Source organism: Triplophysa dalaica, chromosome 13 (assembly GCF_015846415.1).
Source record: "Triplophysa dalaica isolate WHDGS20190420 chromosome 13, ASM1584641v1, whole genome shotgun sequence".
Classification (NCBI taxonomy): Eukaryota; Metazoa; Chordata; class Actinopteri; order Cypriniformes; family Nemacheilidae; genus Triplophysa; species Triplophysa dalaica.
In genome coordinates this window covers 13,438,334-13,449,568 of record NC_079554.1, presented here as the reverse complement: position 1 = coordinate 13,449,568, position 11,235 = coordinate 13,438,334, and the positions used below count along the sequence as shown (strand labels likewise).

Here is an 11,235-nt window from a genome sequence, read left to right as displayed (position 1 = left end):
CCCTCGGGCACTCAGCCTCTGGAACTCAGCCTTTTACGCCTGAAGGAAACAGGACCACTTAGCTGAGATTATTATAAATAGTCTTGTAATAAGTCTTACCACAGAAAATGCCCAGCAGCTGTTTTTAATATATTTTGAGCATCCTTTAAAAAATATTGTTACGTACCAAAACAAAGACATTTGAGTCCCCACAAAGCCACCATCAAAAAGTAAGAAATGCTACATTTATGCAAATGAGAGATGGAAATAACAAGATAGCCTATCGTTTTGAGGGATAACTCAATAGGATTCCTGTAGCTCAACTTTAAGTCGCTTTGGCTAAGAATGCTTGCCAAACGCACACAGAGAGCCAATGCAGTTTATAATTTACCTTGAAAAATAAGTTGACGGTGCCACAGTTTTTGATGGATTTAGTGTTGTATGACATATTTTTGAAAACCCAAGTTTTGAGCAGTTTTTGTTTATCTAAGTATTTTCCCAATATTTTTGTCTTTATTCAACAGTTTGAGACATTAAGACATAAAACAAAACAATCATGATGTTACAAACTTTTAAAATGTAGTCTTAACTGATAATACCTATATATTAATTTATGTTTGGCGCATGTTTGGCGCATTCCAAATTGCATAGCCTACTGTACTTATGCACTATTCTATGCCATTATGTAATGTTAGTAGTGTGTTTACACTCAAAAGTTCCGAAAAGAAGTGCACTTAAGGTACTCGAATGATGGCTGGGATCATGCTGGGTAAAGCAACGTATGATGCGAGCCGTAAGCCGCATTTATAGCTAAGCTCAGGTGAAAATAAACGAATGAAGAAGCACAGAGGATAGAGCAAAAGTAAACACCGCTCAAAAATAAAAAAGCATCCTTGCTGCGTTGGGAAATGCGCAATATATATCAAACATATTATTCTTATGAAATTAAAAGTCGAAAACTAGACATATATTTTTGAAATGTCAGGGGATTTTTATATCAAAGACGTCATACATTGGGTCAGGGGTCAGATTTCAGCCAGAACTTAACTCTCTCTCGTGAACACACATACTGCAGTTGCCGGAAGCCACAGATTATAGTTAATATTTTTTTTATATAAATATTTACAAAAACCCCTCGTTCTGCTTCAGAAGGACTTGTACTAATCCCTGGACTCACATGGACTATTTTTATGACGAATACATGTGCTTTTTTTGAGCTTCAAAAACATGGCTGCTATTCACCACCATTACCAGGTTGGGAAAAAGCCAATTGTGGCCCGCTTAAAAAAGAAGGTCATATAAACCTGGGACGACCTTAGGGTGAGTAAAATAAAGGCTATTGAATTTCTGGGATAAACCGTCCCTTTTAATATTGATTTAGCACTGAGAGGTAAAATTTATCAAAACTTTGGCGACCCCATCCTGCACTTTCACATGACATTTATTGTCATTCAATACAATGTTCCATAATAATCAATTAGAACATTACTTCATATTCATAAAATCTCATAATAGCTTTTTGATTAGATCATTTAAAATTGAAAACATTCACAGTGATAAATGAAGCCACCTACAGCATCCATTTCATTAGAAAGGGAGCGTTTATACCAGGAACAGAAATAATGCATGAAGGACAGTGCGGAAAAACAGCACATTTTCATCTCTCACTGAGCTGTGGTGAAAAGCTGTCCTTGTCTCATTGTTTACACTGAAAAGGGAAAAAATGAAGGCGAGGCACTAGAAGCTATTGTTCTCGCACCTTTTTTCTCCATCCTTTTCTTCACTCCGCTATGCACATTTCCTGAGAGAGACAGCCATGAAAGATCCAGATTCATATCTCCTAAAGCCGTAATGTGGCCCTGCTATATCTATAAGGATTTGTATTGACTTTAAATCTTATGAAAAGGGAAGAGGAAAAAACTGGAAGAAAGAGAAAGATACACCACATGCGGTGGCACACAAGAAGACCGGAATGCAAAATGTCCCTTGTTTGCATTTGTCCAAATGGCACGCTCAGGAACCCATGGATCTGGCCAAAGTTGTTCATGTAAACAGTACAGAAAGTTCTGGTATTCTGATGTGAGAATCTTGCCTTAATTAAAATAAAAAAGTCACCTGAAGAATCAATAAAATATGACTAATACATTACAAAGGAATAGAACGAAGCTGAACCCCCTGAACCAGACTAAGAAAATAAAGCATCAGAAAATAGCCAGAAACATCAATATACCTACCAAAAGCTAGCATTTCACACAAATACCAAACCAATCAATTAACAATTAATAAGTATCAACATATTGGCAGCATTAATTTTATCCCATGTAAGCACAGTTTACCAATCAAACTAAACAATGAGTCATCATCTACTGATATGGACCAGCAAACATTTCTATTAACAGTGCGCTCCAGAGCATTCAGGTTTGCTATTGGTCAGTAGCTCACTGTCAATAACAATGACTCTCGTTTTCATGTGTAAATTTGTCTTTCAAATATGATTAAAATTCTGAAAATGATTAAAATATGATTTAAAATTCAAACTCAAAACTAAAACCTACATTTAAAGAATGAGCAAGATGAAACTGAAAGAAAAGATAGAGTCAGACCTAAACAGTATAAAAGGACGATGTCTTTAAATGGTTTCAGCAGCAACGACATAAACAAACGTTATATGACCCAATTGTCCACAAAGAATATATGACTGGAGAGTAGTTTTAATTAATTTAATATAATTATTATACAAGAATATATAAATGAGCATGAATAGAAATTAAATAGATTTTTTTGTAAAATGTATTGTAAATTATAAACAAACACAAACCAGAAGTTAACTGGGCCAGACATGTGTGTTCGCTAAACATAAAAGATAAAATGTGACAGATCATTTTTAGGTTTTTTTTAAACATCTTTATCAGATACCAGATAGCACTCTTAAACTCTTTCGTGCAAAGAGGTTAAATGGACAGCTATCAAAAAGGCATTTCTTTAATCTGCATGAGTTTGGATGGCACAGTTGCACATAAATCACTATACAAGGGACGCTATTGCATCAGCCAATACATACACACTACATGTCACCTCCTTAATGTCCAAAAATGTGCAGTAAAAATGCCCTAAGAGCAATAACAACGCAAAGGAAACTATTTCTCACGTAGTTCATGCATAAAAGGGTTAAATGGGCGAATCTTATTTTTCATAATTTTCATTTGTTAAATGGCAAAAAATAAAGAATAAGCAAATTATGATCACTGCACCGCAATGCAAATGAAACATGAAATTAACACTTTATGGAAAGAGCTCACCTGGTGGTGCAGTTCTCAACCTATTAGCTCTCTCCAAGCCTAAAATCACAGAAGCTGGTCATTAAAAGAAGCACTCTCATCTGTGTCCTTTCCAGAGACACAAAATTGTGTGCAAGTTTCCCAGACACTCTAATGAGGCTTTCCCTCTATCTGCTTCTTCGCCATGCTCTTGAAATGATATATCTATCTTTGGCTCTTTCAATCCCTCCATTTCATTATTTCTACTTCTAACATTCTACTCCGGTGTTACTTCTAACAACCCCAAGGTTCCCTCTACCCACGATCCTATAGAAAATACTACACTTTTAATGGAAGCCTTCCCCTTGAATTGATCATTTGGCTTTTTTACAAATGTGTTTTTTTCTCAAATACAATACGAATGTGAAACAATGCATGAATATAAGTGATGTGAAACCTAACATGTCCTAACGGGAAAAGTAAGTGGACCTCGCGTTTTCCTTTACTGAGGGAGGCGGTGAGATCACCTCATAATCCATGACTGTAATAAGTGATGTGAAATGTAATATGTCTTAACAGGATTAGTCAGTAGACCTCACATTTTTCTTTATTGAGGGAGGTGGCGAGATGTCCTCCTCCTAATCCAGCCAAGTAATTAACCTTTGGAGAGGTGACTAATCGAAGCGAGGTGTGTTAATTCCAGGATAGAGAGAGAAATAGATATAAAGAAATTGAACTGTGACATTTTGCCACCAAATGTGACTGGAGTAACAAGATCTAACAGACCCCACAGACTTATGTGGTGTATTTGAGTTTGCAATTGACAGTCAATTACCGCCATGACAGCCGAATCCAATGGTGTGGCGAGCTCTCTGAAAGCTTTCTCGACACCTCTATACCGGAACCAGGTTTATGCCATGTCAACGAGCAACAAATCAATCTCACCTGACACGTCCCTTTCAAAGAATACAAGGAAACTGGTCAAAAACCTATGAAAGAACACGCTCAATTCAAACATGGGCAATTACGGTAACAAAAGAAGGACGGGTCCATTGCTTTATGACTCCACTCAATGACAACAGTCTTATTATTTGCATGATAATGTTTATTGCAGTGTTGACCTGGAGGTCTTACTAGCCATCACTTTTTTTTTAGGCTTCTTTTAATCCGCATCAACCCCTTCCGGATCTGAATGTAGGTATTGAAAAACCAAATGGCTCAGGTGGGAATCCAAAGAGACCCTGTGAGATAATCGCAGCCTGATCAATTCTTAATTAGAGTGCACCAGCCAGCTGTCAGGGTATTTATAGAGAAACACTTTACGTGGGGTCAGAAGGTGACGGCGTGACAAAAGGTGAATCCTATCGATTGAGCTGCAGCAGAAGCAAGACTGAGTGGTGTGCAGCGGCTGACAAAGAGATGAGTTTCATGCTCTCGTGTTTCTACGCTTGGAACGACTGTAACGTTCAGAAATGGAGTTTGTGTTTGTTGAATTTGAAAAGGCCGTGACCCTGGTGTTTTGAAGACAGCTGATAAAAAGAAAGCGATGACAGCATCTGTAAAAAAGGAGGTGATATACTGGCTGACAGGAACATTGCTGAAGCCCCCGTGGCGGTGGGCTGTCTGGGGGGGTTAGCTCAGCCCTATGTGGGGGGTCTCTATGAGCCAATTATATTATGAATACATTTGCCTATCTAGAGCGATTCCGCTCAACATAGAAGCGAAGCTTCAAAGCGGCAAAAATAACATGTTTACACAGAGTGTTTAATGCCACACAGAGGACGCATGAATGTATTCACACATGAATCACAATGTGTCATGCACAAATATTGATTACTGATGCACAGCAGACCGAAAATAACAGACGATGATTGGTATAGCAGAGTGGCAGGATAAAGATACAAGCAAGACTAACAGCAATCTGAACATCTGTCTGTAAGTATAAAGTTGCATCTCTCTCATTTATGTCACAGTTAAGTATTTGCTGATAAGGTTTTATCCCCTGATACAAATGTTTAACTGCGACATCCCCAATTTCATGCAGGGCTCCATCTCATGGTTTCCTCAGGGTGCCTCCAAGATTTGCTGTATGCCACTAGCCTGACATAAAATAAATGAACAGTAAACAAATCGAGGCAGAAAAATGCTTTAAGCTTTCCACAAATTTACATCTGTATGCAATGAGGGAGAGAGCTGTAATAGGCTTTAATTTGTTCCTTGCCTTATCATTGTCTTACTTTCATGGATAACTTCAAACTAATTAATCAGGGCATGAGAAAGATGGAAACTGCCATTGTTTTCTTCTCCTTGTTATTTTCTCTGTGAACGTCCCTCGCAGCGCTGACAGCGGCCTTCTAAAAGGCTCTGTTATGAACAGATTATTTAAAAAAAATTATAATAAATTCAATAAATATTTTGCTTAAATGACATTCATTTATGCAACCTCAATTACATTCATTTTGTCTTGTGTATTTTTGTTTTTAAATTATCTTATCTGGCCCCAAGCTGTCCCGTATTTTCAGCGTGTTTTGATTCTCTTATCAAAAAATTTAAATGAATAACTAAATAGGTCTCAGGCACGTCATGTTTTCACATTGAATTTGCAACATCCAGATTAATATGTACATTCTAAAAACATGAACATAATTTCACACGTTGTGCAGTGCAGATGCATGGGGAATCAGATAAGTGTGTATCTGAACACGAATTCTAGTATTTGAAAAATGCTGTTGTAGAACGAAACAGGAACATATACTGAGCTTGTGTTAACCACAGACCTTTTTCAAGCATTTAAACCAAAATCCATTCACTTCAGGATGAGGGAACACGAAGTGCTGATGGAAAACTGGTTTCTGAGATGTGGCCTTCAAAGCTATGCCATGACTGCACCACTTTGTTAACCGCCTTAAGAAATTTTCTCTCTTGAGTCCTCAGGTCAAATAGTAACATTGTGTCTATACACCAGACGTGACAAGTGCGGTTTGTCGCGTCACGCCGCATCCAGTGTGGACACAATTTAAAATTATAATCCAATTCATTTCTAGCGTCTTTGGTCGTGTCGTGCCGGTCACGTCTGGTGTCGAGAATAAAGAAATAAAGAATCAACATTAATGTGCATACACATAGATTATCAATTAAATATAATATATATATTACATCCATTTTGGTACAAACATAGCTAAAGCTATAAAGGACAAAAATACCCAAATAAGTTGGTAATAGGCAGTGGCGGCGTTTCACCAAAACCCAGGGTATGGCAAAATTTTCTCTGGCCATACAACAACATTCCAAAGTAACGGAACCATAAATTATACCACATATCTTAACAAAACGTGTACAAGAATCCATGAAACATATCATTAAAATTTACTTTTTAAAGCTCTAATACTGCAGCAAAAGGGCGACTCCAACAAAATATCTACGTGACTAAACCAACCTTTCTGTCATTTATACTGTGTGTGACAATTGCTTCAAACCACAGCCAGACGTTCTCATAACCACCAACAACAACGTTAATCGAGTTACGAGTCTAATGTATACACAAAACATTAAGTGAAATTAACAGCAAATAGAATCAAATATAAAACACGTCTTACCTTTTTTCGCAGTGCAGTTTATTGCGTAAGTAGCAGCAAGGTTGAAGCAGTGCAAAATCTGTGACATGCAAATGAAAACACGGTTAATGCAAAAAGACGAGCAAATATATAGTGCAATGAACTGCAACTGCGCAACCCTGGCACGTGGAGTAATTTTTATTTATTTATTCACAGATAACGTAACAAACATTGTTCATCTTGCAATATTTATACATCTGGCTTTGGCCAGATTGTTATGTGAGATTGTTATGTGACTGTTAAAATAAAAAAATATTATAGGCATATGTAGACATTAAAGACCTCACTACTACCCCTTACTATACAATTTATTATTTAACACCTGTAAGGTATTTTTAAAGAGTTTCTTCATTTTGTTGAAAATAAAGGCCTGCATGATTTATTATGAGATGTGAAAATGTAGACATGGGAAAGGTGGATTGAACCTCTGTTGCTATAGTGTCAAAATTACAATAGTTATGTGTCTTACTCACTTCACATTTTAGCTGTTGGTGAGTGAATGTTGTTTTTACACTGCAAAATACATGTGCTTCAGATGCCCGTGCTAAAAATATACAGCCGTCTAAAATATTTTGATTATCTTTAATGAACATCATTATGCACACTTTGTTTCCACTGTTTTGTCTGAATGCTATGGTATGGTAACTGCCAAACTCTGCCATACAGAGCTGATTTAAATATTAATCATAAGCCAAATCGATTATAATATTTGAGGATTCAAGTCGGTTGGAATGTTAAATTAATTGCGATACAGGTTTTGATCAGCAGGGGGAGCTGTGTTTACTGCAAACTTGGAAAATGTGGATACATGCTGCCATTTTAAATTGCAATTTAGTTCTGTGATTTGACAATATATTTTTTTATTATACAAAGAAATGTTCAGCATTTGAGAAATAATAGAAGGCACTTGTTCATTTCTAATTTGTCTCATTTGATTTGGAATTCATTTTTAAATTGCAATATAGTTAGTGAGCAGAGTGAATCGTTACATGCCAGCATAGTCATCATCCTTTAACTCCAACTATCCAAAATCTGCAGATTCACCCAAGCGCCAAATTACAAACTGTAATCTATCTTATATCACATAGAAAATACATTCACATTAACGCAATAACATACAGAGGCTTAGAAAAATCACAGCAAAATCTTCAGGAATTGGAAGCAAAACAACCAAAACATTAAGACATACCATCAGCCATGGAAACACGTTACGATTGCTACCTCCTAACAAGCATATATGGGGGTCTCACGAATGAGGTCTCTTGTATGATGTCAGACTCAAAAGTGGATCTATGTGGGCTTCCATCAACTACTTAACATTTCCATACCAAAGTTGTCATTATCACAGTATAAATCTCTCATTTGATGCAGTCACAGCAGGCTCAAAGACGTAACGACTGCCACTAGATTTACAGGCGCTGCATGCGGCCACTGTAAAGTGCCTTAACTGTTTCCTGCTTTTATAGCCCCAGTGGTTTATTTTAGCAGGATGTTAAGGTAGCAGGAAAGGCACAGAGGTCTGAAGTAATAACTTCAGTTTTATAGTGATGATCCATGGCCACCTAACACAAAAGCAAGCACAGGTCTTCCACACATCCATAAAGGAGCCTTCTAAAGAAACTGCCATTTCATCATGTCCTTGATTTTCTTGAGTTCTCCTTGTTTTACAAAGCAGGCATGCTCACCAGAAACAAACAAAAAAATGGATAATCATGAGTGGCATAACTATATTTTAAAAAGTGGTCGTGACAAAGACGACAAAAATCAATACTTTAATTAATTGTTTCTGTAATAAATATTATTTGTGATATATACTAGGCACTCGTGCATTGGCTACTCTGCTTTTTGACTCCAAGTCTCACAGTATGTAGTTCCCCAACTTTCATTTGGGGAAGGTCACTTGGTTGTTGCGTTGCACTACACTTAAAAACAGTTTATAATGACAATGATGATGCACACATTTTATGGCGGCGTAACCGGAGTCGCGGCTCTCTGTCTTCAGCAAATATAACTGCCCCTAAACAATGCACACCTTCGGCAAGCATTTCTTAATTTCTTCCCAAAAGTGGTGGGGACATGTCCCACCCGCCAATTATGCCTATAATAATTATGAACACATTATATGCACTTAAAAAAACATGCTTTAAAACAAGAGAAAAAAATACCCTTAAGACTGGATCTCACCAATGGCTTTGCTACCAGAACAAACCCCAAGTGTCTTCATCAGTAAAACATTTTATGATAATGTACCCATTTGTCATCAGTAAATCATGCTAGATAGGGTCTTAATAAGTGCTTTATACATAAACGGCTGTCACAGAGCCCTGCTTCCTGTTTAGGGTTAAGCGTATCAAGGCTCACAAAATCTTTAAGTCTTTGAATCTTTGAATCTATTCTGCATGCAAGATGAAGGATGCAAGATGAAATAGAAATACTGCGTACAAGCCATACAAAAAAAAAACAGAGGACACAGTAAGGGCCCTGAAGCCTCCAAATGTGTACACACCTTTAAAGGTAACAAAGATTTGCTTTATTATTTCCACATTCAAACAGTGTGATAAGTGTTACAAATACTACAATTTGTTTGCAGAATGAGCACTAATAAGAACTAATCACTAAGGTTTTAACTAAGATTTGACGTGCTTCTAAACTGCTGCTGGTTCACTCATCTAAGACTACAGTTTCTATTGTGAACAATAGGGAAGCATCAGAGTGAAGACACATAATAAAGCAACAAGGAATAGGTTATGACTGGAGACGTATACCTGTGAGAGTCATTTCGGTCAATTTATTGAAACGGGCCAGGAAGAGTGGATATATCCTTAATTTAACCTACAGTCTGCAGAATGAGGCATATGGTGTTCAACCAGAAATGTCTAACAAACAATTCCTTCAGGAACACTTTCCGCAATAAGATCTACAGGGAACATGATCCCGTGGGTTTCATTAGTTTGGGTTTATCCAGAGCTGAGCGTATGTGGAAAGGTTTGTGCTTTAACCCGCTTATCAGTGCGTCTTCTGGAAATTGAGGTCAGAGCCTCCGAGACACGGAGAAACTCTTTTTAATAGAGCGCTCATCAATGCTTTTCGAGATCAAAGGAAACACTTATAATGTCAAATCCTTATGTTCTAAAATACGACTAACCACGTGTGTACTTGGATTCTCTCTATTCAGTCCCTGTTGTTCCTCTGGCCAAACCTCAGGGGACAATTAGTGCCGGGCTAACATTAAAATGTAATTATCATGGCAATATATTATGATTAACTGTGGGGCTGTTAAATTCTCACCAGACCCGCTGCCATCTCAAAACTGTGCTGGTGGTATATACCAGTCCCATCGGGGCTGCTGTCAGCAATGCAGAATGTGCAAAGCTCTGAATAGCATTAAGACAACAAAAATCAGCCACTTCCTGCCTCCTATACCAAGTGAGGTAAACTCATCAGTAAAAACGATGACAAAATTGTCCCCTGGGAAAAGGCCAATTGAAGCATGTTGAGAAACCAACAGTAGATTTGTCTGAATGTGACTTATCAAAGATAGAGGCCAGATCCTGAAGAACAACCAGGAACTGCCGTCAATAGCAGAATGCATTTTTTGGTTTCGGGCTGATGCACAAAACAGCACCAATCTTTGCTTTTATCCCTGCTTATTATGAGCAAAGTACCCCGCTTTAGATCAAGCTTTGCCAACCAGCTCTCTCTTTTATTCCAAAGATGTCTTGACACTCTCCCAAACTAGCAGGTCTGCCTGATAGCTACCACGTCCACAAAAGACTTTCCCCCAAAAGTGTAGTCCAACCTATCCTTTCTCCAGCATAAATTACTCCCACTGAAATGTGTCATTCATCCACACGAATCAGATCCTGTGTCGCCTACCAACACTGCCAGCTACTGAAACCAAACTGCACTGCACAGCCCAAAATGAAGATGTGAAAAGCCAATCTACGTTCCAGCAGGAGAGGGAAGTAATTTTCTCCTCCCGCCTCTCTATTGATCTCAGCATGGCTGATTCAGAGCCCCACCGCTTGCTGGCCAAAGGAAGAAGAAAGAAATGATCTCACTGGGAGGATAAGACAAACAATTAAAGACAGACTTTTTTTATGTTAGTAAACATTAAAAATCCCATGAGGACAAAACAGCCGGGATTGAAATTGGATCAAGGTGTTCACTACATTTGGCACCTCCTAACACCGAAAGCATAATGTTGGTATTATACTACAAGATAAATGGCTTGTGATAGAGAATGTCCTAAGTTACTTGGAAACAGCAAGTTACTTGGAAACAGCAATAGCTTTTGTACACTCTAAAGCATAATGGATGAGTTTGTACATCCTTAAGGGAAGTCATTTGTACTATTACAGTGATTTCCAACTTTACTCTGCACA

General features: G+C 37.7%; 1 protein-coding gene across 1 annotated transcript in view; it reads right to left on the bottom strand.

The window, feature by feature from the left end:
* Window positions 1–11,235, bottom strand: part of dll4 (delta-like 4 (Drosophila)) — a 176,107-nt gene that overhangs the window by 154,663 nt on the left and 10,209 nt on the right. The window contains exon 2 of the mRNA XM_056764515.1: window positions 6,833–6,890. The gene's annotated coding sequence lies outside the window, so the exon portion shown is untranslated. The remainder of the gene's footprint in view (window positions 1–6,832; window positions 6,891–11,235) is intronic.